This window comes from Schistocerca nitens, chromosome 5, assembly GCF_023898315.1.
Source record: "Schistocerca nitens isolate TAMUIC-IGC-003100 chromosome 5, iqSchNite1.1, whole genome shotgun sequence".
Lineage (NCBI taxonomy): Eukaryota > Metazoa > Arthropoda > Insecta > Orthoptera > Acrididae > Schistocerca > Schistocerca nitens.
In genome coordinates, this window is record NC_064618.1 from 154671062 (window position 1) to 154697545 (window position 26484).

The 26484-nt window shown below is 41.5% G+C and overlaps 1 non-coding gene across 1 annotated transcript; it reads left to right on the top strand.

Annotated features, from left to right (window-relative positions):
• Positions 1-6345: 6345 nt before the first annotated feature.
• Trnat-ugu (transfer RNA threonine (anticodon UGU)) lies at positions 6346-6420 on the top strand. The gene has a single exon. It is a non-coding gene; the product is annotated as a tRNA-Thr (tRNA).
• Positions 6421-26484: the final 20064 nt, after the last annotated feature.

A 26484-nucleotide genomic window follows, 5' to 3' on the forward strand; every position in this document is an offset into this window, starting at 1 on the left:
GTGCAATGCGAAATGGGGAACCAGGCATCAAGCGTCCGCAGGGGCATCAAGAATTTGGAAGAGCTGTTTGACAGACAGCATAAGCAGCAAGTTTTACGACAGGAAGCTCGCTGAGAGAGGTTGCTTTAAGCCTTTCGAGAAAGATGAAATATGAAGATTATATCATGCGTTGGAAGTGTGAAATGGACTGGTGAATGAATGTATTTGGGTAAATGTGCCATAACAAATCCTATAATTACAAGATCAAATATATCTGTTATAACAAATATCTTGGTAAACCAAATTCACAAATTCTGTACTTTAATATATTTCACCATATCCCATCCCAAAGAAAAAAGAAAAGACAAGACAGAAGAGAGGAAGATGCAGCAAGAACAGAATAGAAGGCCATCAGGGAAGTGGTAAGAAAGATGATGATCTAGAAGCATGAAGAATTTACCTTGACAAATCCCATCCTAGATTTTTAATCATTAGGATGAGACCAGAATCACTAAGCTACATTGGGACAATTTAAATCCATGCCATATCCATACTGGCAGCACATTTTTTTCTTTAAAATCGCAGCAGTGTCCGATGGAATTGACTCCAATACTGAATTGCTACAACTGCTATGGAGTGGCACCATCTGATTTCTATGACCCACCTAAGAGGGGAACCGATGCTCTGCTGAACCCGTTTGCTAATGAAGCTTATCTCTCTCATGGCACTGTCCATGAAGGCAAAACGTAACATTCCCTTATTACACGCTCTAAGCCATCACCATCACTGAATTCTTTGATCAAATATCATCACTCACCACGTTCTAAAGACTGTGGCTCTGCTAGTCACAAAAATGTATTGTATTTATGTGACTGTCAATCGCAGCTGATCAACAAAACGCAAAATTGTTCGGAGTGTCGTGTCATGAACAGTGCAATACCATGTGAGTGTTATCAAACAGTTAAATTCTTGTGTTCAACAGTTAAAGAGTTGTCTGACAGAAATGTGTTGAACAAATCCTGTGCTTATGCAGCAGTGAATATGTAAATGTGTACTTTTATTTGCCTTTTTTGTTATTGATAATATTTATGAGTTAAGCATATTTTGAATTCATGTGATCTAATGTTTTGCATGTTAGTAGTTTACGTACATTCAGTGGAAACAAGATGTTTCTATATTATGTATGTGTATGCTTATATGTGCTAATAGTTGATGTAATTACTTTTAATATATATATTTGACATATGTCAGCAACAACGATAAGATTGGCTTAGGACACATCTAAGATAATGCACATTAAAAAGAAGTTTACTCATCTTCACTCACTACCATCATCACAATTTAAGTGGTAAGGATGAGTTATTATCACTATGATTTTTTAATTTAAATAGTGAATTCACTAATGGAGTTAGACTCCAATTTGGTGGAAGTTTCTAAAATTCATCAAACTTTAAATTAGGTAGTGGAGATAGCCCCAGTTTTTCAGAATTGTAAGACATAATTGAGATAATAGTATCACCACAATTTATTTCAAGGTAGTACCAAAAAAAAATAATTTGGATAAGAGTTAAAATATCATTATCATAGAATGAGATTTTCACTCTGCAGCGGAGTGTGCGATGACATGAATCTTCCTGGCAGATTAAAACTGTGTGCCGGACCGAGACTCGAACTCGAAGTTTGGAAGGTAGGAGATGAAGTACTGGCAAAAGTAAAGCTTTGAGGACGGGGCGTGAGTCGTGCTTGGGTAGCTCAGTTGGTAGAGCACTTGCTCACGAAAGGCAAAGGTCCCGAGTTTGAGTCTCGGTCCGGCACACAGTTTTAATCTGCCAGGAAGTTTCATATCATTATCATGGTTAGTTACCATGTGGCTGTAAAAAATTTGTGCAGTAAAGATTTATCTTTATGTGAGATGTGTAAAGTGTTATACATGGTGATGTATGCAGTAAATGTAGTGATTTTCCATGTTGGTTTTGCAGGGCTTTACAATAACAAGTAGCCGAAATTAGCTAATTGCACGATTAATTAGAAATCACATTACAGCTTACTTTAGACCATGTTGACGTTTATTAAACTCCTGGAGGCTGTGGATCCTCACAAAAACAAAATTCAGATTTCAAATAGGTGGATCAAGCAGGACAGAGCTCAATTACCAAGCTGAGGATTTCATGTAATTTTGCCCTGGGTTAATCAATGCCTAAACAATTAATTAAACCCAGCACAAAATTAACTCTGATTGTGGGAGGGTACGTATGGTGGCATGGATGTTACCATTCTCTATGACATGCTGATTTGATTGACAGGACACATGCCATACTTTGGACATAATTAGATTAATTTGCATAATTATGAATATAATGAGAAAGGGGGACATACGTGGCTCTCCAGTACGCGATATTTTTAGCCCCTCCCTCATTTGCATGCAGATAAATGTGTAAATTTATACAGCAGTGTAGAACTGAAGTGAAAGGGGGCAGTCGCTCAGGCTAGGACACAGAAATTTGACATGGAAATCCACTTAAAGAAACATTAGCGAGGCACAGAAAACGAATCCTCACCGCAGGGAGCCAATTTAAGACGATAATGGGCTCTCGCCTCTTGCATCTCTAAGACAGTTAGAAAGAGCCATCTGCATTGCAGTTTTAGGTAACACTTGGACATCACACACATCCATGCCCGAGGCAGGATTCGAACCTGCGACCGTAGCGGTCGCTCGTTTCCAGACTGTAGCGCCTAGAACCGCACGGCCACTCCGGCCGGCTGTCCATTTACAACAGCTTAGTGTATGTTGTCACAGTTAATATTTCTGTTGGTAATTTCAGTTGAGATTTCTACTTGCACTTTTGTGATATTTTTTTCGTCTTAAGTTTTGGTAAATTTGATGAATATATTTTCCTTGCCTTATATTTTTGACGAAGTATTTTTCTAGCCTGTATAGGGTTTTCCTAAGATTACCATTTTCACATCCTTAAACTGAATAAGTATAGTAAATTACGTGATAAAAATGTTTTGTGTTCAAAGATCAGGCCAGCCGCGGTGGTCTCGCGGTTCTAGGCGCTGAGTCCGGAGCTGCGCGACTGCTACGGTCGCAGGTTCGAATCCTGCCTTGGGCATGGATGTGTGTGATGTCCTTAGGTTAGTTAGGTTTAAGTAGTTCTAAGTTCTAGGGGACTGATGACCACTGATGTTAAGTCCCATAGTGCTCAGAGCCATTTGAACCATTTTTTTTTCAAGGATCAGACTTATTGTTTCTTCTAAATTAGAGGTTGTAGTACTTTCTCACTGACACATTTTAGGCACACCGACAGTAGCTGTCCTTCCGCAGTCTACCAGAGGGCACGTCTGTGATCTTCATACCTGGCAGCGCCTGGGTTCACGGGCTTAATATTTTCCTTCAGAGCACTCCTTGCGCAGTAAGTGGTGGGCTAGATTACACAAAAACCAGAACAGTCCATACGTTAGATCGTACAAAATATGAAGTTTTTCATATTTCCAAAGGCTTTGGAACACCTGCGCTACCGGAAGATGTGAATCGAGTTGTGTTTCTTTCCGTTTCTACATCTTCGTACTTGGCATATTTTCTGAAGTATTGTGAGAGGAAAACAAAATGTAAGTTTTTCCGGCCCACCGTCATACAATGTGATCCCAAAATGTTCTTTTCAGATAAATCGCAAGCTTAGATACATTTATAACTGTATTATTGCTTATAATCATCATAATATACACTGAAAAGCCAAATAAACTGGTATACCTGTCTGATATCTTTTAGGGGCCCTGCGAGCACGCAGTAGTGCCGCAGCATGACGTGGCATGCACTCGACTAATGTCAGAAGTAGTGCTGGATGGAACTGAATCCTACAGGGCTGTCCATAAATTCGTAAGAGTGTGAGGACGAGGGGTGGGGGGGGGGGAGATCTCTTCTGAACAGCACGCTTCAAGGCATCCCATATATGCTCAATAATGTTCATGTCTGACGAGTTTGGTGGCCAGCGGAAGTGATTAAACTCAGAAGAGTGTTCCTGCAGCCACTCTGTAGCAATTCTGGACGTGTGGGGTGTCGCATTGTTCTGCTGTACTTGCCAAGTCCGTCGGAATGCACAATGGATATGAATGGATGCAGGTGATCAGACAGGATGCTTACGTCCGTTTCACCTGTCAATGCACAATGGATATGAATGGATGCAGGTGATCAGACAGGATGCTTACGTCCGTTTCACCTGTCAGGGTGGTATCTAGATGTGTCACGGTTTCCATATCACTCCAACTGCATACTCCCCACACCGTTACATAGCCTCCAGCTTCAACAGACCCCTACTGACATGCATAGTCCATGGATTCATGAGGATGTCTCCATACCTATATACGTCCATCAGCTCGATACAATTTGAAATGAGACTCTTCCGACCAGGCAACATGTTTCCAGTCATCAACAGTCCAATGCCAGTGTTGACAGGCCGAGGCGAGGCGTAAAGCTTTGTGTCGTCCAGTCATTAAGGGAACATGAGTGGGCCTTCGGCTCCGAAAGCCCATATCGATGATGTCGAATGGTTTGCACTCTTAACACTTGTTGATGACCCAGCATTGAAATAGGCAGAAATTTGCGGAAGGGTGGCACTTCTGTCACGTTTAACGACTCCCTTCAGTCATCGTTCTTCCCGTTCTTGCAGGATCTTTTTCCGGCTACAGCGATGTCGGAGATTTGATGTTTTACCAGATTCCTGATATTCACGGTACATTCATGAAATGGTCGTACGGGAAAATCCCCACTTCATAGCGCGGAGCCGCTCGTGAGCCGACTTTAAACCCACGTTGAAACTGACTTGAATCGTGATAAACTTCCATTATAGCAGCAGTAACCGATCTAACAACTGCGCCAGACACGTGTTGTCTTATATAGGCATGGTGGATCGCAGCGCCGCATCATGCCAGTTTACATCTCTCTGTATTTGAATACGCAAGCCTATGCCAGTTACTTTGGAGATTTAGTGTATAGTACGTTGATTTCGTTTGGCAGTACGGCATTAATCAAAATTAATGATTGAAAAATCACTTTCAAGATTTCGTTCACCACTAATGATGAAAAATACACATGTAGTTCAGTTATTGTTTTCGTTAAAAATTTTGTTTTGTAAAAGCAATATGTAAGGTGCCATGTGTTGACAATCTGATTAACTAAAACTTGCAAGACAGCTCCTACAGTTGTTTAAATTCTTCACGCAAGTGTAGTCTGACAAGCGATTTCGGTGATGCACGTCGATGTAAAGAATTTAGAGGGCGCCCTGTATTGACAATCTAAGTTTGATATAAATCACAACAGTGGTTACAGTTGTTCACTTTTGACGACTTTCTAAGCATTGTCAATCGACATTTAAGAGACTTCATAAACAATAATCTCTCTTATGGGGGCAAAGTAATTCTGTTTGGCGGAGACTTCCGTCAGGTATTACCCGCCGTTACTCATGCCAACAGAAGAACTGTTGTCGAAACAACAGTTAAACAATAAACACTATGGTCTCATGTTAAAATTCATAAGTTGATTCAAAATTTGAGATACAATGGTGATCCCGTATTCACTGTACGGTTTCTTAAGTTGTATGACGCCGATTTATAAAATCAAACACATTACTTCAATAAAGTAATAAAACTTCTTAAACGTGCTTATTGCAGTTACGATAGTTTTTGTACTACCAAACTGCATACCAGAGAAATCAATGAACGAAATGTTTCGCCATTCTGTTCAGCGGCACTTATCAATCCAAAAAAACAACGATGAGTGAAGAAGAATTAATGAATCTTTCATTTCCAGTTTGTTACCTGGAGAGGCCAAGGTTTTAATCCTGTGCATCTCGAAGAAATAAACAATGTTCAGTTGTAACCCTTAGAAACTCTTTAAATCCGTCCGTTTTTCACCTCATTATTTGGTTTGAAAAAGAAATGCTATTTTTATATTAGAGATCTTAACGCTAATCAAGGTTAATTAATGTGGAGGATTCCAGGTAACTCCCTAAATCCACTGACTCCGATGGAACTGGAGGCACACCCCGCTTCAACCTCACACTTCCTGATTCAACTGCAGCTTTAATTCCCAATAAACGCCGGCTTTGTTACAGGTATCAGTAAAACACAAGGTCAGACGCTTAAAAGGGCAGCATCAGATTTACCTGAACCTATTTTTCGCGTGGATAGTTATACGTGGCTATTTCACGAGTTCACACTCTCAGTGATATTCTACACACTCATTCACACCAACAGCACACAAACACACACACATATATATATATATATATATATATATATATATATATATATATATATATATATATATATATATATATATATATATATATATATACACAGGTAAAAAGTGCCCGCGGTGGCTCAGATGGATAGAGCGTCTGCCATGTAAGCAGGAGATCCCGGGTTCGAGTCCCGGTCGGGGCACACATTTTCAACATGTCCCCAATAAAGTACATCAACGCCTGTTTGCAGCTAGGGTGTCCATTTAATTATCATTTCATAAAAAGTAAATGACAGCCACATTATGAAGGCTAACTTTATTTTCAAAGAATTTTTGTAAAATAAAGAAGTTTGAAAAAATAAAATTAATCTGACAAAGACAATATTTGTTATTTTACAATTAACCTTATTGTAAAACCTCTGCCAATAAAGTTTGGGGCTGCATGGGGTAGCCACACGGTCTGAGGCACCTTGCCACAATTTGTGCAGCTCCCCCCGACAGAGGTTCGAGTCCTCCATTAGGCATGGGTGCTTGTATTGTCCTTAGCATTATTTAGGTTAGGTTAGGTTAAGTAGTGTGTAAGCCTGAGGATGGATGACCTCAGCAGTTAGGTCCCATACGAACTTACCACAAATTTCCAAAACATAAACTTCAGTGAACAGTCCTGTAACATTAATGTAGATGAACTATGAACTACAGTTATCTTAATGACCTTCGAAGTAGTCACCTGCCATCAATATGCACCACCGACCTCTGTGATACATGACCTGGAAACTTTGCTCGAAGTCTTCCTTTGGGACAGTGTCCAAAAGCCTTGTCACATTTCACTGGATGTCAGAAATATCGTCAAATCTTTTTCCTTTCAAAGCGAGTTTGTGTCGAGGGAATAGGACGCCGTCTGCAGGATTGAGATCCGGCGAATATGGTGGATGTTCTAGTTGCACCGCCAGAAACTGCTTCACGATCTTGGCTGTGAGTGGGCGAGCGTTGTAGTGAACAAAAAACCAGGAACCTTGTATTGTGTACTGTGGTCATACACTGCGTAACGAAGCATGAAACGGATCAAAATTTCAATGTACCGTGCAGAGTTCAACGTCGTTCCCTCAGGTAGAAATGCCTTGTGGATAATGCCTTGACAATCGAAAAAGGTGGCGAGCACCGTTCTGATGCGTGATTTTTCCACTCTGACGTTTTCCCAAAGAGGTGATGTCGGACAACGCCATTCCATGCTTTGCCGTTTTGTTTCAGGGTCATACCAGAGACACCAGGTTTCATCCTCAGCGACAATACGGTTCAAGAAATTGGGTGTCGCATTCGCTGTTTCGACAAAATCCTGTGAAGCCTCTAAACGTGCCTGCTTCTGATCGTCAGTCAAGTGATGCGGCACAATACGGCAACACGTTTTCCTCTTCGCTAACTCCTGGGTAACGATTTGTTGCATGGATTCACAGTTCATCTGCAGTTCATCCGCTATCATGTGCACAGTTAATTGATGGTCGTCTGTGCTTGATTCCCATAAACACGTACCAACATCGCGTATGTTCCTTTCGGTGTCTTGCCAGGCTTAAAACAAAACTTTAAATTGATCCTTTGCTCGTTCATTGTCCTGTTCTCAGTTCAGAGCCAACGCACTAAACAAGCACTTCGTCCAACAGGTCTGACACGGAACATACGCGATGCTCAACTGAACTACGGTGGAGGAAGGTTGTCACCACCGGCCGCTACGCAGGTGCAGCGATGTGAGTCGCCAATGTTGCCCGTTCGACCGTTCTGACTTCATTCAATGAATTTTATTGTCAGAGGCTGTATATAAAGATATCGATTTTTTACGGTGAGACTAAGTATGTTACTGCTATACAGAATATAATACCTTTTATTAATAAAAACATAAGTTAACTAATACCTCCATTGCTTTATTACCTACTGGTGCTGGTCACAACAGAGTGCGAATTGTTTGCGCGGGTCAACTAGTTGGTATTTACCAAATGCTTCTAATCATTCTTCCATTTTAATTAATAAGAAAGTTATAAATTCTATATTTATCACTATCTGTATAGTGAAAGGCTAACGTTCAATACACTACTGGCCATTAAAATTGCTACACCAAGAAGAAATGCAGATGATAAACGGGTATTCATTGGACAAATATATTATACAAGAACTGACATGTGATTACACTTCACGTAATTTGGGTGCATAGATACTGAGAAATCAGTACCCAGAACAATCACCTCTGGCCGTAATAACGGCCTTGATACGCGTGGGCATTGCGTGAAACAGAGCGTGGATGGTGTGTACAGGTACAACTGCCCATGCAGCTTCAACACGATACCGCAGTTCATCAAGAGTAGTGACTGGCGTGTTGTGACGAGCCAGTTGCTCAGCCACCATTGACCAGACGTTTTCAGTTGGTGAGGGATCTGGAGAATGTGCTGGCCAGGGCAGCAGTCTAACATTTTCTGTATCCAGAAAGGCCCGTACAGGACCTGCAACGTGCGGTCGTGCATTATCCTGCTGAAATGTAGGGTTTCGCAGGGATCGAATGAAGGGTAGAGCCACGGGTCGTAACACATCTGAATTGTAACGTCCACTGTTCAAAGTGCCGTCAATGCGAACAAGAGGTGACCGAGACGTGTAACCAATGGCACCCCATACCATCACGCCGGGTGATACGCCAGTACGGCGATGACGAATACACGCTTCCAATGTGCGTTCACCACGATGTCACCAAACACGGATGCGACCATCATGATGCAGTAAACAGAACCTGGATTCATCCGAAAAAATGACGTTTTGCCCTTCGTGCACCCAGGTTCGTCGTTGAGTACACCATCGCAGGCGCTCCTGTCAGTGATGCAGCGTCAAGGGTAACCGCAACCATGGTCTCCGAGCTGATAGTCCATGGTGCTGCAAACATCGTCGAACTGTTCGTGCAGATGGTTGTTGTCTTGCATACGTCACCATCTGTTGATTCGGGCATCGAGACGTGGCTGCACGATCCGTTACAGCCATGCGGATAATATGCCTGTCATCTCGACTGCTAGTGATTCGAGGCCGTTGGGATCCAGCACGGCGTTCCGTATTACCCTCCTCAACCCACTGATTCCATATTCTGCTAACAGTCATTGGATCTCGACCAACGCGAGCAGCAATGTCGCGATACGATTAAACTGCAATCGCGATAGGCTACAATCTGACCTGTCAGCGCGTTGTGGGTGTCGCCACCGGCGCCAACCTTGTGTGAATGCTCTGAAAAGCTAATCATTTGCAGATCACAGCATGTTCTTCCTGCCGGTTAAATTTTGCGTCTGTAGCACGTCATCTTCGTGGTGTAGCAATTTTAAGGGCCAGTAGTGTACCTCCATACTGCGTACTGAAATTACCAACGCATGTATATGTAACGATCGTAACGAAGACTGCAGCACTTTTCCTTTTATTTGTCTTTTATAAGAGAACGATTGGTAGTTACAATAATTCGTTTTATAACTGCTTTTGCGATATGAAAACTTCCTCATGAACCTGCAGTTAGTAGACTTTGTGATAAGGGATATTTTTGTCGGACTCTGGTGTCTCTCTATCCTAATGGAGAAAGTCCTATGGAAACTGTACAAAGAGCATATAACTTCTTCGCTGTCTTGATATAGATCGAACCAACGTCTTGTTTGTCGAAGGTTTTCTCAAAATCTGTTACATGGAGTTATTCATAAGCACCTCAAGGATTTCAGAAGGTGATTGTGCGAAAACTGTGTGTATCATCTGATAGAGCGTCTCTCCAAGTTTCGATTCGTAGTGCGCAGCGTTCCGTAGTTGCAGATTGCCAGGGGCCAAACATTTGAGAACAAGGTGTATAATGAAGCGATGCGAGCATTTTCTCTCCTAGAATTCACTAAATGTGAGTCAAATGTGACGATCCAGCGATTCGCGGCATACGTCAGGTAAAAGCTCCAAAAGACAAAACAATGAGTGAACGATACAACATATTCCGTAAGACTCACTGCATATGTGGTGTGAAAGAAACACGCCGGCCGGGATCCTTATTAAGGAAAGTGGAGCGTGTATCGGAATCATTGGAGAGGAGCCCGAGGAAAGCGTACTACGAATCGAAACTTCGAAAGATGCAGCACCCACTGATATGTGTATATTTGTGTATGTCCTGTAGTTTTCTCGAAATCGTCTTCTGAAGCCCCAGAAATGAAATACTTATCCGTAACCCTGCATATATGCTGACAACAACTATATACGATATAGTGGTGCGGGTGAGGTCGAGACGAACAAACTGATCTGTGACATAGTGACGCTTGTGGTTACGCGACGAGTTTAATTTAATGTCACCAGAACTTTCACACACGCTGGATGCGGAAGTCGATAAGAGATTTGAACAACAGAACGGCCAAATTGACGAACGTTTTAAAGTGACAGAAATGAAAAATGTTTCAGTCACTAACACGTCACAAAATACGCCACATTCCAAACATTTGTCACACTCATACAGCCAGTGTAACTTAGGTAATTTACAGAGAGTACGTGAGATAGATTCCGAACACTCACAGACAAATGGATTATCATGCAATCCTGAACCTGCTCAGACATACAGAGACGATAATTTTTATTACAAATACTTTCTATCTTTTAGGAAATTTAAAATGCTTAATAATGACAGAACACAGATTCACGCTTTGGACTGGGTACAACAATTTTCTTTCGCATTTCCACCGGCATTTCCTGTAATGCAGAAACTAGAATTAGCTTGGATACAACAATTTGCTTTTGAATTTTCACCGGCATTGCCTGTAATGCAGAAACTAAAATTTATTTGCAGCGCGTAATTAACCTCAGGGGATTCATTACGCTTCGATGAATATGTGCTGTAGCGTGCACAGGGCCCCGAGCCGTAGTAGTGCTATTTCATCTTTAGTTTTCTGCACTGCTGCCTTCTCTTTTACTATCCTTTATATCTATCAAAACAACTCTTCAACTATCGATCTATCTAGGATTAGAAACGAGTAAAGAAAACCCGATGTGACAAGTTTTACCTAAAGTGACAATTTTCATTAGACACTCTAGAACTACCAGCGTAATTTTAATGAAAGACAAAATTTTAATTATCAGTATCGTTTAAATTATCAGCAACAGGAACCACATTTTGGTAACAATAGAGGTTTTTCCCAACAACAGCAACAAAACCAACCGGTTAGCATACCTAACCAACAATGTAATGTGCAAGGTCAACCAAGCTTTAATGTTTCGCCGCCTACACTTATAGCGTCGGCTCCAACAAATAGTAACGCACAGCAACAAGGAAATCAGTACGCACAGAAAACACACCATTTCAACTCATATCGCAATGCACCGTATAGAAATGACTATCATGACAGACGTAAAAGTAATGAGCATAATTTTCAGCGTACGTTTAATAACAGTCGGTCTTACCAGCAGCAAAATCATCCTCAACAACAGATTATCATGAATGGACCAGACAGTCGGTATCATCCCGAACCTAATGCATCAGGACGAAATAACAGAACAGTACAAATAGTCGAAATGCCACAGCATCCTCCCGCAAATAATAGCACGTCAGAAAGAATTTGACTAGATACAGTACAGGTTGCATCTTCCAGCAACGCAAGCAATACTTTTGACACAGAGAATCTTGTTCACGAAAATGTTATTATTTTTGACGACATCCGATACACACTTTTGCATGAAAGACAGAATCACAACGAATGTAGAAGACATTCTTATTGCAGAAGCTAACTGGTCTGAACACAATCTGATTCTTGAACAGCTGTTGCAAACTTTTCGTGCACAAGGACTCACAGTTAATCTTAGCAAATCGCACTTTGGCAAAACTTCTATAAAATTTCTTGGGCATGTAATTTCAACAGAAGGCATTGCGCCTGAGCCGGAAAAACCTCAAGCTTTACGTGACATTACTGTTCCTACGACGAAGAAACAACTACGCAGCTTTTTGGGTTTAATTAACTTTTTTCGTAAATTTATTCATTACTCTGCTTTAGACACCCGTAGATTATGTCAATTGACGGGTAAAAACACTATTTGGTCCTGGGATAGCCAAGCACAGTCTGAATTTGTCAATCTGAAACAAGCTTTGTTGAATGAACCACTTTTATCACATCCAGATCTTACTAGAAATTTTTCCATTGCCACCGGCAAAACACCGCTTTAGACGTACACATTTTTCAGGAAATTGAAGAAGATGGTTCTTCAGTAATTAAAAACATCGCCTTTGCGAGTCGCATTCTGTCACCTGCTGAACGCAATTATTCTGTTACAGAACTTGAAACATTGTGTGTTGTATGGGCATTTGCGAGATTTCGGCATTTTCTTTATGCGGGATATGCGACCGTTTACACAGATCATAGAGCGGTACAGTTTTTGCTTTCAGCAAAATTTACACATGACAGGTTAAGCAGATGGAAACTCTGTTTGCAGGAATTTAATTTTACAACTGTTCATATTCCCGGTACGCGGGGTGTTGTAGCAGACGCGCTATCCCGTTCTCCCAGCAGCGATCGCCAAGACATCGCAACCAACTTCTGCCAAGCAAATTTTAGCGTCATGTATATTCAACAAGTTGCATTTGAAAATTTAATTTCGTCATCATTACGAGACATAGCACAAGAGCAGAGTAAAGACAACGTATGGAAAGAAATTATACACCTTTGGCAAGATAGGAATAATGTTACCATTAGAAACCATTACACTGTACGCAATAATATTCTGTTTCGCCGCTCTCACCCTGACAGCAACAATTGGTTACTATGCATTCCTGACGAGCTTGTTAACAAATTAATTTGGTATACTCATTTAAGCTACGCACATTACGGAGCCAGAAAATGTTTTCTTATACTGAGACAGAACTGTTATTTTGCCAATATGGAGAAACGTGTTGGACGAGTTTTAGCGTCATGTAAAATCTGCCAGAAAGCTGTCAGACACGACTTCACATATTCCTCCTTTACATCCCATTGTACCTGTTAAATTGAGACACATGGCCGCTGTAGACATTTTTGGTCCGATTCCCGGATCTAATAGAGGTTTTTGCTACAACTTTTTTTTTTTTTTTTTTTTTTTTGCTGTTGAACTCACTTCAAAATTTGGTACCTTCACTCCGTTACGCAAAGCTACTGCTAAATCTGTTTCGAAAGCATTTGTAAAACATTTTCTATTTCATGTAGGGCATGTATTGAAAGTAATTTCTGACAATGGACCACAGTTTCGATCTGCTATATGGACACGTATGTTACGAACAAGAAACATTTCTCCGATCTATATATCCAAGTATCACGCTTCTTCGAACCCTTGTGAACGACTAATGAAAGAAATTGGTAAATTATGTAGAATATACTGCTATAAAAAACATATTGATTGGGATACACACATACTGTCATTCCAGGATGTAATTAACTCCATACCAAATGAATCTACTATGCTATCTCCGACTGTTATATTGAGAAATGTTGAACCACCTAACAAAATTAAAGAATTAGTATCCTTTCCTACATCTCGTCGACTATGACACCATGAAATAATTGACATTGCGCTGAATACATCAAACGTGCCGCAGAGCGCCGGAGAAGACAGCAAAAACAGGTTTGTACTCGCTGTGACTTTCACATTGGACAGAAGATATTAGTACGCACACATTATTTATCCAACAGAGGAAAGAGTAGATGCAGTAAATTTGAGCTTCTATATGCAGGTCCATACAGAATTCGCAGCATTCCTCACCCCAATGTAGTACACGTCGAAACTTTGAGAAGCAGAAAAAGTAAAGGCAATCACTATGTCCCTAATATTAAACCCTTTATTGAATGAACATACTTTGTGATTTGTCGCAGTGTAATGCCATTTGCAGATATTTATATGAACACTTACTGATGATTATCGTATTTTTTCCTGGCAAGTACCCGGCAAGGTAAGGTTAGGAGGTCGCTTTTCTTGTCGATATATATGAGACAGTGCACATTTTCCATTTTTGTGTATGTATGATTGTTTTCCTGTTTTGTTTGTATGCACTACAAAATCTTTAAGATATAACAAACACCAGTTGACTTTAACATTTTTTCCTTATGATATCTCAATATCTTGACTATTCTAGACTTTTGGCTACTGCATTATGAGACTGTGTGTACATTTTTTGCAATTGAAAACTGTCTATGTTTTTGACATAATACGTTTTCTGTCATGCTATGCTGTATGCTTAATTATATCACTAGAAACAAGTTTTTATTTAATGGGTATATGATGTAAATGCAAGATATTAATCCTTATTCATCATTTTCAGAAAACAATAACGTGTAAAAGAAATAAATTAAACAAACCACAGTGGATTACTATGAAATGAGAATTTGACCTTCGGAATGAACGAAAGAAAATGGAATACCTTGTGATGAAGAGTAAATAGATCATAATTAACAAGCATTAACGAGAATATACTATACACATCGTAGCAGTCTTAACTAGTTTTTTTTCTTTCAGAATACGAGGCGATTGGTGCAGGCTGTCAGACAGAACTACACATGTTAGTTTTAGTGATGAAATATGCTAGAAATAAGAAACTCTATACTATGAATAGTTATATGAAGTAAATGGTAATATGAATAATGAATAATGAAGTGTCTTTTTTGCAGATGATAATGAATGATGATGAACAGTTATATGAAGAATATGCTAATATGAATAATGGGGTTTTTCTTTGCAGGTGATGATAGTAATGAAGTTATGGTAATATCAATAATGAAGTTTTTCTTTGAACATGAGGATAATGATGAAGTTTTTATATTTACTGTTAGTTAAGAGATGCTATGTAGTTATTTAAGTATTTGTTGCAGTTCGTTTTGACAGTATGTCTTATATCGCATGGTATAATGACTGAATGTTTTGGAAAGGACAGCTAGAGTACATACATATTGAGTACACGTTTCATTACCTGTTAATTCGAAGTTCACTACTTTTCAGCATAATATGCGTTTCTTCTTTCAGCTGAATAATCCATTTTGTATTTTTTCCAGGAGAAACTATTCATGAAATTAATGTGCTATAAGCAGTTAGTTATAACACCTGTTCTAGTACTTGCATTTTTTTTACCCATTTGTGTGTGTCATTCATGAATGTGATCACATATACTCTACTTGCTTCATAACTTTGCTACAGCTGACTCATGACGAATGACGTAATTAATCGTTATTTGCAGCAATAAGTCAAAAGCAAGTATTTTCATGCCCCAGCAATTAATTATCGATCCCAACGCAATGCATTGCTTGCACAAAAAAAATGTATTACCAGTCCCAATTAATGCTACTAGTTTAAGAGATATTTATAGTACTAAATATAATGCAGATTTCTCAGATGTATTGAATACATTATATCTATGTATTATTGGACCATGGACCTTGAGTAATAGTTGCAGTGTGTTGCATTTTAAGTATGTCTTATGTCACTTGAATGATGAGTTCTGAGTAATACTGAATTATGTTTTGTAATAATGTATAAATGCTATGCCAATAATTTCTGTAAATAATATTTTTGTTATACTCTACAAATGCTATGCCAATAATTAACTCGCATTTTGAAGGATGACTTCTGAATAATACTGAATAATGTTTTATAAAACTATATGAATACTTTGTAACTGGCCAATGAATGCCACTGTTTCTTATATTTTAAATTTGTCTTATGTCACTTAAATGCTATTATATATGAATACCAGTAGCTTGATGCTACACTCATTAGCTCCTGTTTTGAATGATGACTTCTGAATAATGCATAAAAATGGTTTGTAACTGGCCAATGAGTGCCTATGATAACTATAACTAGATGAATTATGTAAATGGTATGCCATTAATTAACTCTTGCTTTGAATGATCACTTCTGAATAATGTATAAATATGGTTTGTAACTGGCCAATGAGTGCCAATATTTAGTGTAATCAGATGACTTATGAATACTGTTCTGTAATACTCCATACATAGTACAGAAATGTTTAGTAACTAGGCAATGAGTGCCAACAATTACTCAAATCGGTTCATAGACTAGTGTAATCCTCTATGATGACTAGCATAAGACTTAATGTCCTTCACCTTCTGACCTAATTACCAGAAATTACTGCAATATCCGTTTTTCCTGTCTATCCTCATGATCATGGAGCACTATATTAGGTTTTTGCACTAATTCTACGTTGCTGTACCTTACAAGAATGTGGTGTTGACACATCATGCTGTCCACCACCTTGAACGATGGAGATGTTATTATGGTCCCACTGTTTGGTGTACCTAATGTACTACCAAAATGATAATATTGAATATTAATACGACATTTCAGTGTCTTGGCTACACTGATTAATACTTCAGGGAAGAGAACTTCAGATTGCCTCACTTGGTGTTGTGCTTCTGTAGAAAGATATGGACTTTCAGTGCAGCTACGTGCAACCTACTGTGCTACAACCATGATGCAATCCTTCCCTTTCCTTTCCAAGTTCTTATAAAATGGTAAAAAAAATATATACAGTGCGTGTGCACTTTATGTCATTTAATAATATGTTTTGTACTCATTGCGTATCCTAGTTCTTGTAAAATGGTAAAAAATATATACGGTGCGTGTGCACTTTATGTCATTTGTTAATGTGTTTTGTACTCATTGCGTATACATTTTGTCATTGCTTGATATGTTCTGTACTCAGTGCATGTGCACTCTATTTCATTTCATATTCTGCACCCTTATATATACGTATATGTATATACTCTGTGACTGCAAATTTAGTTAATTAAGTAGATTTTTAGAAAAAATCGTTGCTCATGGCAAGTCCAATTGACTCACCATCGCTGCCAAATTTTCGCCCCCCCCAGGGGAGGGTTATGTAAGAGGTCCGAGCAAATGTAATTTCGAGGTATTGCTCATGCGCTGCCTGCGATATGCAAGGTATAAGAAAATCTCTGACCAGAGAGCAGTGTTGACTGCAGTAGGGACTGTGTAGCTGTAGCAGTAAGTTGTTGCTAGTCTGGAGTCTGCTCTGGTCTGGTATGGTGTGTCGTGTTGGCTGGCCCGGTCGCGGTGCAGCGATGTCGGAGCCTGAGTATTATTGTATAAGGTAAAAAGCAGCCTCGCGCATATGTAGTAATGTTATCTCAAGTCGCATGTAAATGCTTTAAAACTCTCGTAATAATAATCTTCCTCATAAAAAGTAACTTTTGACAACCATTCATTTCAATTTAAAGAATTTACTAATTTCTCCCATCCATGATCATCCCGATTGTTGCAAAAGAAAAAAAAATCAGTTGCTTCCTTTCATAAATGACAGATAGGTCGGCCAGCATTGCACAGAGCTGTGACGGAAAAATTTATTGTAAGAGCAGATATATCTGGCGACTTCATTGAGGTAAGAATTTTTCCTTTTTTTATTCAGAATGATCTTTCAGGGCCATGACGCAGCACTGCTGCCGTCCAAAATTTACCAGGTTAAATTCACAGTGAATTATTGAAAAGTCATAAGTGAGCGACAATTTAATTGAGAGGTTAGTTACATTGTTTTATTACCAGGTTACTGAATTCATTTTTTATTGGGACGATACACTGAATGTGAACGACATTATTATAATTTTTACTGTTGAAAGGTTTAGGAATTTTTCTGTTTTGAGGTTACGCTAAATGTGAACGAATTTTGAGCTTAGATTAAATCAGAAAGAATTTTGTGTGGAGGTTAATGTGAAAAGAATTTTGTAGGGAGGTTATAAATGGGAACGAATTTTGTGGGGAGATTAAATGTAAATGAATTTTGTGGGGAGGTTACAAATGAGAAAGAATTTTGTGGGCAGGTTTCACTGAATGACGATATTTATTTATATTAATGATTTTAAATTATTGTGGGGAGGTTACATGGTACGTCGGAAACAGTTAACCGTTTACAGCCTGTATGCTAATAGCTGTTGAAGAGGATATAAGGATATAAAGGTTTATTGAATACTTATTGCTTGCTTCGTAGCTTTAGTCAAATGCACTACTGTTTTCGTCATTACAACACGCAATCAGTCTGTCATTTTTGTGAAATCTGTTTAATAATCGATAAAACTGACTTGGTTCACTAACTTACTTTTCTAAATGAGTTTCTACAGAGCACAAGGATATCTTACTATGTATTTTTCAGCCTCGAATGTATCTCAGACCTAGTCGTTTCCTGTTCTCATCTACGAGGTGTTTTCCCTATTGATTTACTTTTTATTTTTTCCTGCCATTAATGGTGCGCCATTTGACTCATCATTAATTACAGTCACAAGTAGATAATACTTCGGACTAACTGTAGTTGGCAGGACAATCACTAGAAATCCCTGCACAGTGCAGCCCATTTTCCCGACTGCTGTCGTTACGTGAGTGGACAAAGCGGAATGTGCTCATCAAGAAGAAAGCTGGACGAAATGGTTTCTGTGGAAGGTGGATGTAAACGCCGCGGATGTTCTCAGCCGATTGGTGGCAGTGTTTGGAGACTGTGCACCGTCACGAAAAAGTGCTCTCGAAACGTTAAAATGCTCCTCCACATACGAGCCGGAAAACAGTGTCTGCATCGCTGAAATAAGGTCCTAGTACTGTCACGCGACCTGTTCTGGGCTGTGAAGAGGTGAAGAGTCCTCTGCGTGGATATTATTTCGTAGAAGTCAAGGAACTGGGATCAGTTGTCCCTTGATGTGTCTGAAACATTCTAAAAAGTGTTCTGCGGAGTGCCTACAGAAGTTAAAGGAGCCCGGTCAGGAGAATATGTTGGGTGTGGCGGTATCTGGAACCCGATTTCAGCAATGGCAGACGTGGTTTTTCCATTCGTATGGGGACGAGCGTTATCGTGACGATGCACACAATCCACAAACTACTACGTGAATATCGACGGTGTTTACACTCCCCTTCCGTGGAAACAACGTCGTCCAGCGACGTTCTTGATTATCACGCTCCATGTTGTCCGCTCGCGTAACGACAGCAGTCTGCACTGTAAAGGGATTACACGTATAGTGATTGTCGTGCTACCTATGGTTAGACCCCAATATCTGAAACTTAATAATGAATCAAATGGGGCACCAAGAATGATGGGATGAAACAGGGTCTAAATCAACGTGGAACGCTGCCCCGTTACCGTCGGTGGTGGTAAATGGAACTATGGTACGTGAATTACAATTACTCTAGTATTTTGTCATATATTTCTCTGTATTCATGACTCTGCTCGTTCCTTTGACTACTCTCCGGTAATTTTCGTGCAAATTTCAACCTCTTGCAACACTATGTGATCAAAAGTGTCCGGACACCTGGCTGAAAATGACTTACAAGTTCGTGGCGCCCTCCATTGGTAATGCTGCAATGCAATATGTTGTTGACCCACACTTAGCCTTGATGACAGCTTCCACTCTCGCCAGCATACGTTCAATCAGGTGCTGGAATGTTTCTTGGGGAATGGCAGCCCATTCTTCACGGAGTGCTGCACTGAGGAGAGGTATCGATATCGGTCGATGAGGCCTGGCAAGAAGTCGGCGTTCCAAAACATCCCAAAGGTGTTCCATAGGATTCAGGTCAGGACTCTGGGCAGGGATGCAACCACTCCGCCAGAGGCCATGCATTATGAAAAGATGCTCGATCGTCCTGAAAGATGCAATCCCCCGAATTGCTCTTTAAAAGCAGACAGCAAGAACGTGCTTAAGACATCAATTTAGGCCTGTGCTGTGATAGTGCCAAGCAAAACAACAAGGGGTGTAAGCTGCCTCCATAATAAACGCGACCACACCATAACACCACCGCCTCCGAATTTTGTTGTTGAAAGGCACACGCTAGCAGATGACGTTCACCGGGCATTCGCCATACCCATACCATGACATCGGATCACCACAATGTGTGCCGTGATTTGTCACTCCACACAACGATTTTCCATTGTTCAATCGTCCAATGTTTACGCTTCTTATACCGAGCGAAGCGTCGTTTGGCATTTACCGGCATGATGTGTGGCTTATGAGCACCCGCTCGACCATGAAATCCAAAAAGTTTTCTCACCTCCCGCTTAACTGTCATAATACTTGTCGTGGATCCTGGTGCAGTTTGGGATTCCTGTGTGATGGTCTGTGTAGATGTCTGCCTATTACACATTACGACCCTCGGGCATGGATGTGTGTGATGTCCTTAGGTTAGTTAGGTTTAAGTAGTTCTAATTTCTAGGGGACTGATGACCTCAGATATTAAGTCCCATAGTGCTTAGAGCCATTGAACCATTACGACCCTCTACAACAGTCGGCAGTCTTTGTCAGTCAACAGACGAAGTCGGCCCGTACGCTTTTGTGCAGTGCATGTCCCTTCACGTTTCCCCTTCACTATCACATCGGAAACAGTGGGCCTAGAGATGTTTAGGAGTATGGAAATCTCGCGTACAGACGTATGACACAAGTGACACCCAACCACCTGACCACATTGGAAGTCCGTAAGTTCTGCGAAGCACCCCATTCTGCTCTCCCACGATGTCTAATGGAGTACTAAGGTCGCTGATATGGAGTACGTGGCAGTAGGTTGCAGCACAATGCACCTAATATGAAAAACGTATGTTTTTGGGGGTGTCCGGATACTTTTGATCACATAGTATACATGTTAGGGGTCTCGACACTGTGATCTTAATTGCTAGTAACGGTTCGACTTCAATTATATTTTTACTGGTATTACATTGGACCTGAAACTTTAATCAGTTTAACAATGCAACGGTTAATGCGAACTGTACCTCGCACTAGCACATTCAGCATGGGTGGCATAACTGTTAGGCTTTACCATGATCACAGTTTAGCCACTATTGACTTCCGTTCCATTAACGCTTTAATTATTCCTCCTCCCAGCTTTTGCTTCATCCTACAAATAATTTTTTTTCAGTAAGATTGAACACATTCTGCATTTAATAAGGAGAAAGAGTTGTGATGTGGTTATAATGATTCAAAACGTGATTCTTTAAAATTATCTACTGTTATTCTTTTAAAATACAGCTTTAAATATAGGAGCTACACTCCTGGAAATTGAAATAAGAACACCGTGAATTCATTGTCCCAGGAAGGGGAAACTTTATTGACACATTCCTGGGGTCAGATACATCACATGATCACACTGACAGAACCACAGGCACAGAGACACAGGCAACAGAGCATGCACAATGTCGGCACTAGTACAGTGTATATCCACCTTTCGCAGCAATGCAGGCTGCTATTCTCCCATGGAGACGATCGTAGAGATGCTGGATGTAGTCCTGTGGAACGGCTTGCCATGCCATTTCCAGCTGGCGCCTCAGGTGGACCAGCGTTCGTGCTGGACGTGCAGACCGCGTGAGACGACGCTTCATCCAGTCCCAAACATGCTCAATGGGGGACAGATCCGGAGATCTTGCTGGCCAGGGTAGTTGACTTACACCTTCTAGAGCACGTTGGGTGGCACGGGATACATGCGGACGTGCATTGTCCTGTTGGAACAGCAAGTTCCCTTGCCGGTCTAGGAATGGTAGAACGATGGGTTCGATGACGGTTTGGATGTACCGTGCACTATTCAGTGTCCCCTCGACGATCACCAGTGGTGTACGGCCAGTGTAGGAGATCGCTCCCCACACCATGATGCCGGGTGTTGGCCCTGTGTGCCTCGGTCGTATGCAGTCCTGATTGTGGCGCTCACCTGCACGGCGCCAAACACGCATACGACCATCATTGGCACCAAGGCAGAAGCGACTCTCATCGCTGAAGACGACACGTCTCCATTCGTCCCTCCATTCACGCCTGTCGCGACACCACTGGAGGCGGGCTGCAGGATGTTGGGGCGTGAGCGGAAGACGGCCTAACGGTGTGCGGGACCGTAGCCCAGCTTCATGGAGACGGTTGCGAATGGTCCTCGCCGATACCCCAGGAGCAACAGTGTCCCTAATTTGCTGGGAAGTGGCGGTGCGGTCCCCTACGGCACTGCGTAGGATCCTACGGTCTTGGCGTGCATCCGTGCGTCGCTGCGGTCCGGTCCCAGGTCGACGGGCACGTGCACCTTCCGCCGACCACTGGCGACAACATCGATGTACTGTGAAGACCTCACGCCCCACGTGTTGAGCAATTCGGCGATACGTCCACCCGGCCTCCCGCATGCCCACTATATGCCCTCGCTCAAAGTCCGTCAACTGCACATACGGTTCACGTCCACGCTGTCGCGGCATGCTACCAGTGTTAAATACTGCGATGGAGCTCCGTATGCCACGGCAAACTGGCTGACACTGACGGCGGCGGTGCACAAATGCTGTGCAGCTAGCGCCATTCGACGGCCAACACCGCGGTTCCTGGTGTGTCCGCTGTGCCGTGCGTGTGATCATTGCTTGTACAGCCCTATCGCAGTGTCCGGAGCAAGTATGGTGGGTCTGACACACCGGTGTCAATGTGTTCTTTTTTCCATTTCCAGGAGTGTATATAACAATGATCTTCAGTATGGTAACCACGATTCAAATAAAGGCAACAGTTTTACCCTTTTTGGTCTCATACTTGCAAAAGCTTCAGCCACATTATAGGCTAGGGGCAGGAATTAATTTGTATTTATTTCAGAATAGCGGCATACGACATAACTCTAACACATGAACACGTGAAAACTGCAGGAAAAAGAGAGGTGGATGTGAGTGATTCCGAGTAACTGCACCAGCTTACTGTGTCCGAATGCGGATCAAAACGTAGATTCAAAAAATGGTTCAAATGGCTCTGAGCACTATGGGACTTAACATCTATGGTCATCAGTCCCCTAGAACTTAGAACTACTTAAACCTAACTAACCTAAGGACAGCACACAACACCCAGCCATCACGAGGCAGAGAAAATCCCTGACCCCGCCGGGAATCGAACCCGGGAACCCGGGCGTGGGAAGCGAGAACAAACGTAGATTCCTGAGGGGTTTCGCACAGCTGAACGTTGGCGAATACTCGAATTATGTTTTACATTATCAGGATGTCTACCGTATCAGATACCGTTGTTGTAAAGAAAACTAACGCCGATTGGCTGAACAAATAAAATCTAATGCGAAGTTTAAAATTTGCGATAAGTTGATAAATTTAGCTTTGATGGGCTATTATTCCATAGGAAGGGATTGAAACAAGTTGCCTGGACGAGCGTGGGCTAACGAACATACGATGACGGTAACACATTCAGTCCGTTGGCATCGATAAAGGCAACTGAACGAAAATTACCGAATTATTAGGTAAGACGTGACTTATGGCTGAGTCACTCTCGATTTAGGTGCCACATCAATTACTACTACACACTTGCTCAGGCCTCACAAAGAAGCATGTTAACCTCGAAGGCAGGTATTCACGAAAATGGCTATCAAATTCCCCGGAATCATTTTAAAAAAAAAAAGAACATTAAGACAATTCAACACATTCTGATGCCTTACACGGATTTAGAACAGATTTCACGAGCACACGTCGTGAGCACTGTAGCTAGGGTACAAATCACAGAAGAACAACCCAAAATTCATACAATCAACGGAATAAAAAGTTTTCAGCTAGACTTCTATTTTCTTTAGCAAATATTTAACATGATCAACCTCCCGAAAAAACTTTGAATTTCTACTTCTTAATCTCCGTTCACAGAATTGTCGCGAATATGTCCTCATGGACACGTTACAAAGAAATTTGTATTAAAATCTACTTTATACTACGAAAGTATAGTAACATCTCTACAAGTTCTCTCAACTGAACAGATTTCACCATTTTGCCGATAACTCTATACAGTCAAAATTGCGACAATTAATTCGTCGCCTAACACTTCCCTTACTAAACAGACTCTAACCAACACGTTACGAACAATATCGACGATGATATAACTCATTTTTATACGTTTCATTCACCATAACAGCAAGTGCTCCACAACAGCTCTTGCAACAGTGCCCTAGACTCCCAGAGACAGCCTCTGCTACTGACTGTATCCATCCGACAGCCTCTGTTCTCGATTCTGTCGATAATATTCAAAGTTCTCCTGCTGTCTCCTTGCTTAGCTTTTCCACAGGTTATACGCTGACAAACACGCTGCATTTCAACTATCTTTGGTTAGTTCGCACCTCTCTACATCCCATCACACTAATGCAATCACACAGTCATGGAAGGGTATAGACAGGAAAAGGAAAGTAAGACACATCAAAATAAAACACTGATGGGTCTGTTCTCACATCCTAAGGATATATTTCATGACTATAAAAATAGAAAATTCTTGTCAAGCCACAGAGTACCGCGGGAGACATTCAAATGTCATTGACACTCAAATGCTTCAGATGGTGAGAGAGGACAAGTCATTCTCTCGCTATCCTCCATATTCAAGGGCAAAATTTAATGTTGATTTCTCACCCAAGATATCGTGTTTGTGAAACGACGGGAAGTTATCAGCATGAGCAGGCATTGGTGGAAGCGTGTACATTATTAATGCATCTGGGGTCTTTGTGGTTGCTCTCCTACGAATAATACTTTTCTGAAGATGAGAACAAACAGGCAGTTTGATCATTTAACAGCAAATCTTAAAGTGGACATTTGGGGCTTGAAACCTACATACACCTATTAGGGAAAGGAACATCTCGAACTGGGGACAGAATGTCGCGCCCAAGAAATTCTTTCACAGTGTGCGTTCTATCGACGAGGTGGAAAAATGGCCTAACTGGATCTACCTGTTAGGCACCTCTTACCACAGCATTGGCCAGAAGCGTGAGAGAAATCTAGGTCGTCTAGCCAGTACTTTACGACAGTGTCATAAACGCCCTTCGTGAACAGGGATGGCGGCCATTAAAATTTGTGATCTTCCATGTTCACTGTGAACAGGACGCTATCGAGCGGGCCATCAGCTGGTGTCATCCTTTGGCCTGCAGAGTTTTTGTGAAGCCTCACTCCTTCAAAAAAATTTAGAACGAACGCAACATTTGTGACGACTGTGAAATTATCTATGTTGGGACACAGAAGCACTTCTCTTGGCTTAACTTGGACCCCTGGTCAGACACGCGGTAACGTTCAGGCTCTCCAAATAATGATCTACATGATAAATGCGTGTTTCACGTTAGAAAAAAATGGTTCAAATGGCTCTGAGCAGTACGGGACTTAACTGCTGAGGTCATCAGTCCCATAGAACTTAGAACTACTTAAACCTAACTAACCTAAGGACATCACACACATCCATGCCCGAGGCAGGATTCGAACCTGCGACCGTAGCGGTCGCGCGGTTCCAGACTGTAGCGCCTAGAACCGCTCGGCCACCCCGGCCGGCTTCACGTTAGAGCTTTGTGGAAACTCAAAATAACATTCTGCATAAAGAGGCCATGGGTAAAAAACAAGTCTAGAGTACAACATCCCCTCCTCTGTGCTCGCTAATTTGCCAGTCAGGGATTGGCTGTGTCTCCTGAAAAGAGAAGAATATAGTTAACTCTGACTAGGATTGGCCGGTGAGTAAAGCAGACGAGTTAGAGGGAAGATTTGGAGAATGCCTACTAGGAGACTGCCTACACTACGCTGGTCCGTCCTCTTTTAGAATACTGCTGCGCGATGTGGGATCCTTGATGGAGTAAATCGAAAAAGTTCAAAGAAGGACAGCACGTTTTGTATTATCGCGAAAGAGGGGAGAGAGTGTCACTCAAACGATGCAGGATTTGGGATGGACATCATTAAAACAAAGGCGTTTTTCGTTGCGGAGGAATCTTCTCACAAATTCCAGTCACCAACTTTCTCCTCCGAATGCGAAAATATTTTGTTGACGCCGACATACAGAGGTAGAAACGATCACCATGATAAAATAAGGGAATTCAGAGCTCGTATGGAAAGATATAGGTCTCCGTTCTTTCCGTGCGCTATACGAGATTGGAATAAAAGATAATTGTGAAGGTGGTTCGACGAACTCTCTGCCAGGCACTTATAAACGTGATTTGCAGAGTATCCTTGTAGATGTAGATGCGGATTCTCGTGATTGACACGAAACCATTGTGGGGATGGTTGCGGGAGTGCTTTGAGGCGTTTACCGAGGTTTGATGGAAGGTGAGGAAAGAATTACTTGGTCTTTTTATTCAGACTCTGGGCTGGACTGGATCTTCCCATTCAGACGGCTGTCTGGAGTGTATATTCTGATTCAGTCCCCATCCTTAGAGGATTCTGGTCTTGGAGGAGGAGGAGGAGATTAGTGTTTAACGTCCCGTCGACAACGAGGTCATTAGAGACGGAGCGCAAGCTCGGGTGAGGGAAGGATGGGGAAGGAAATCGGCCGTGCCCT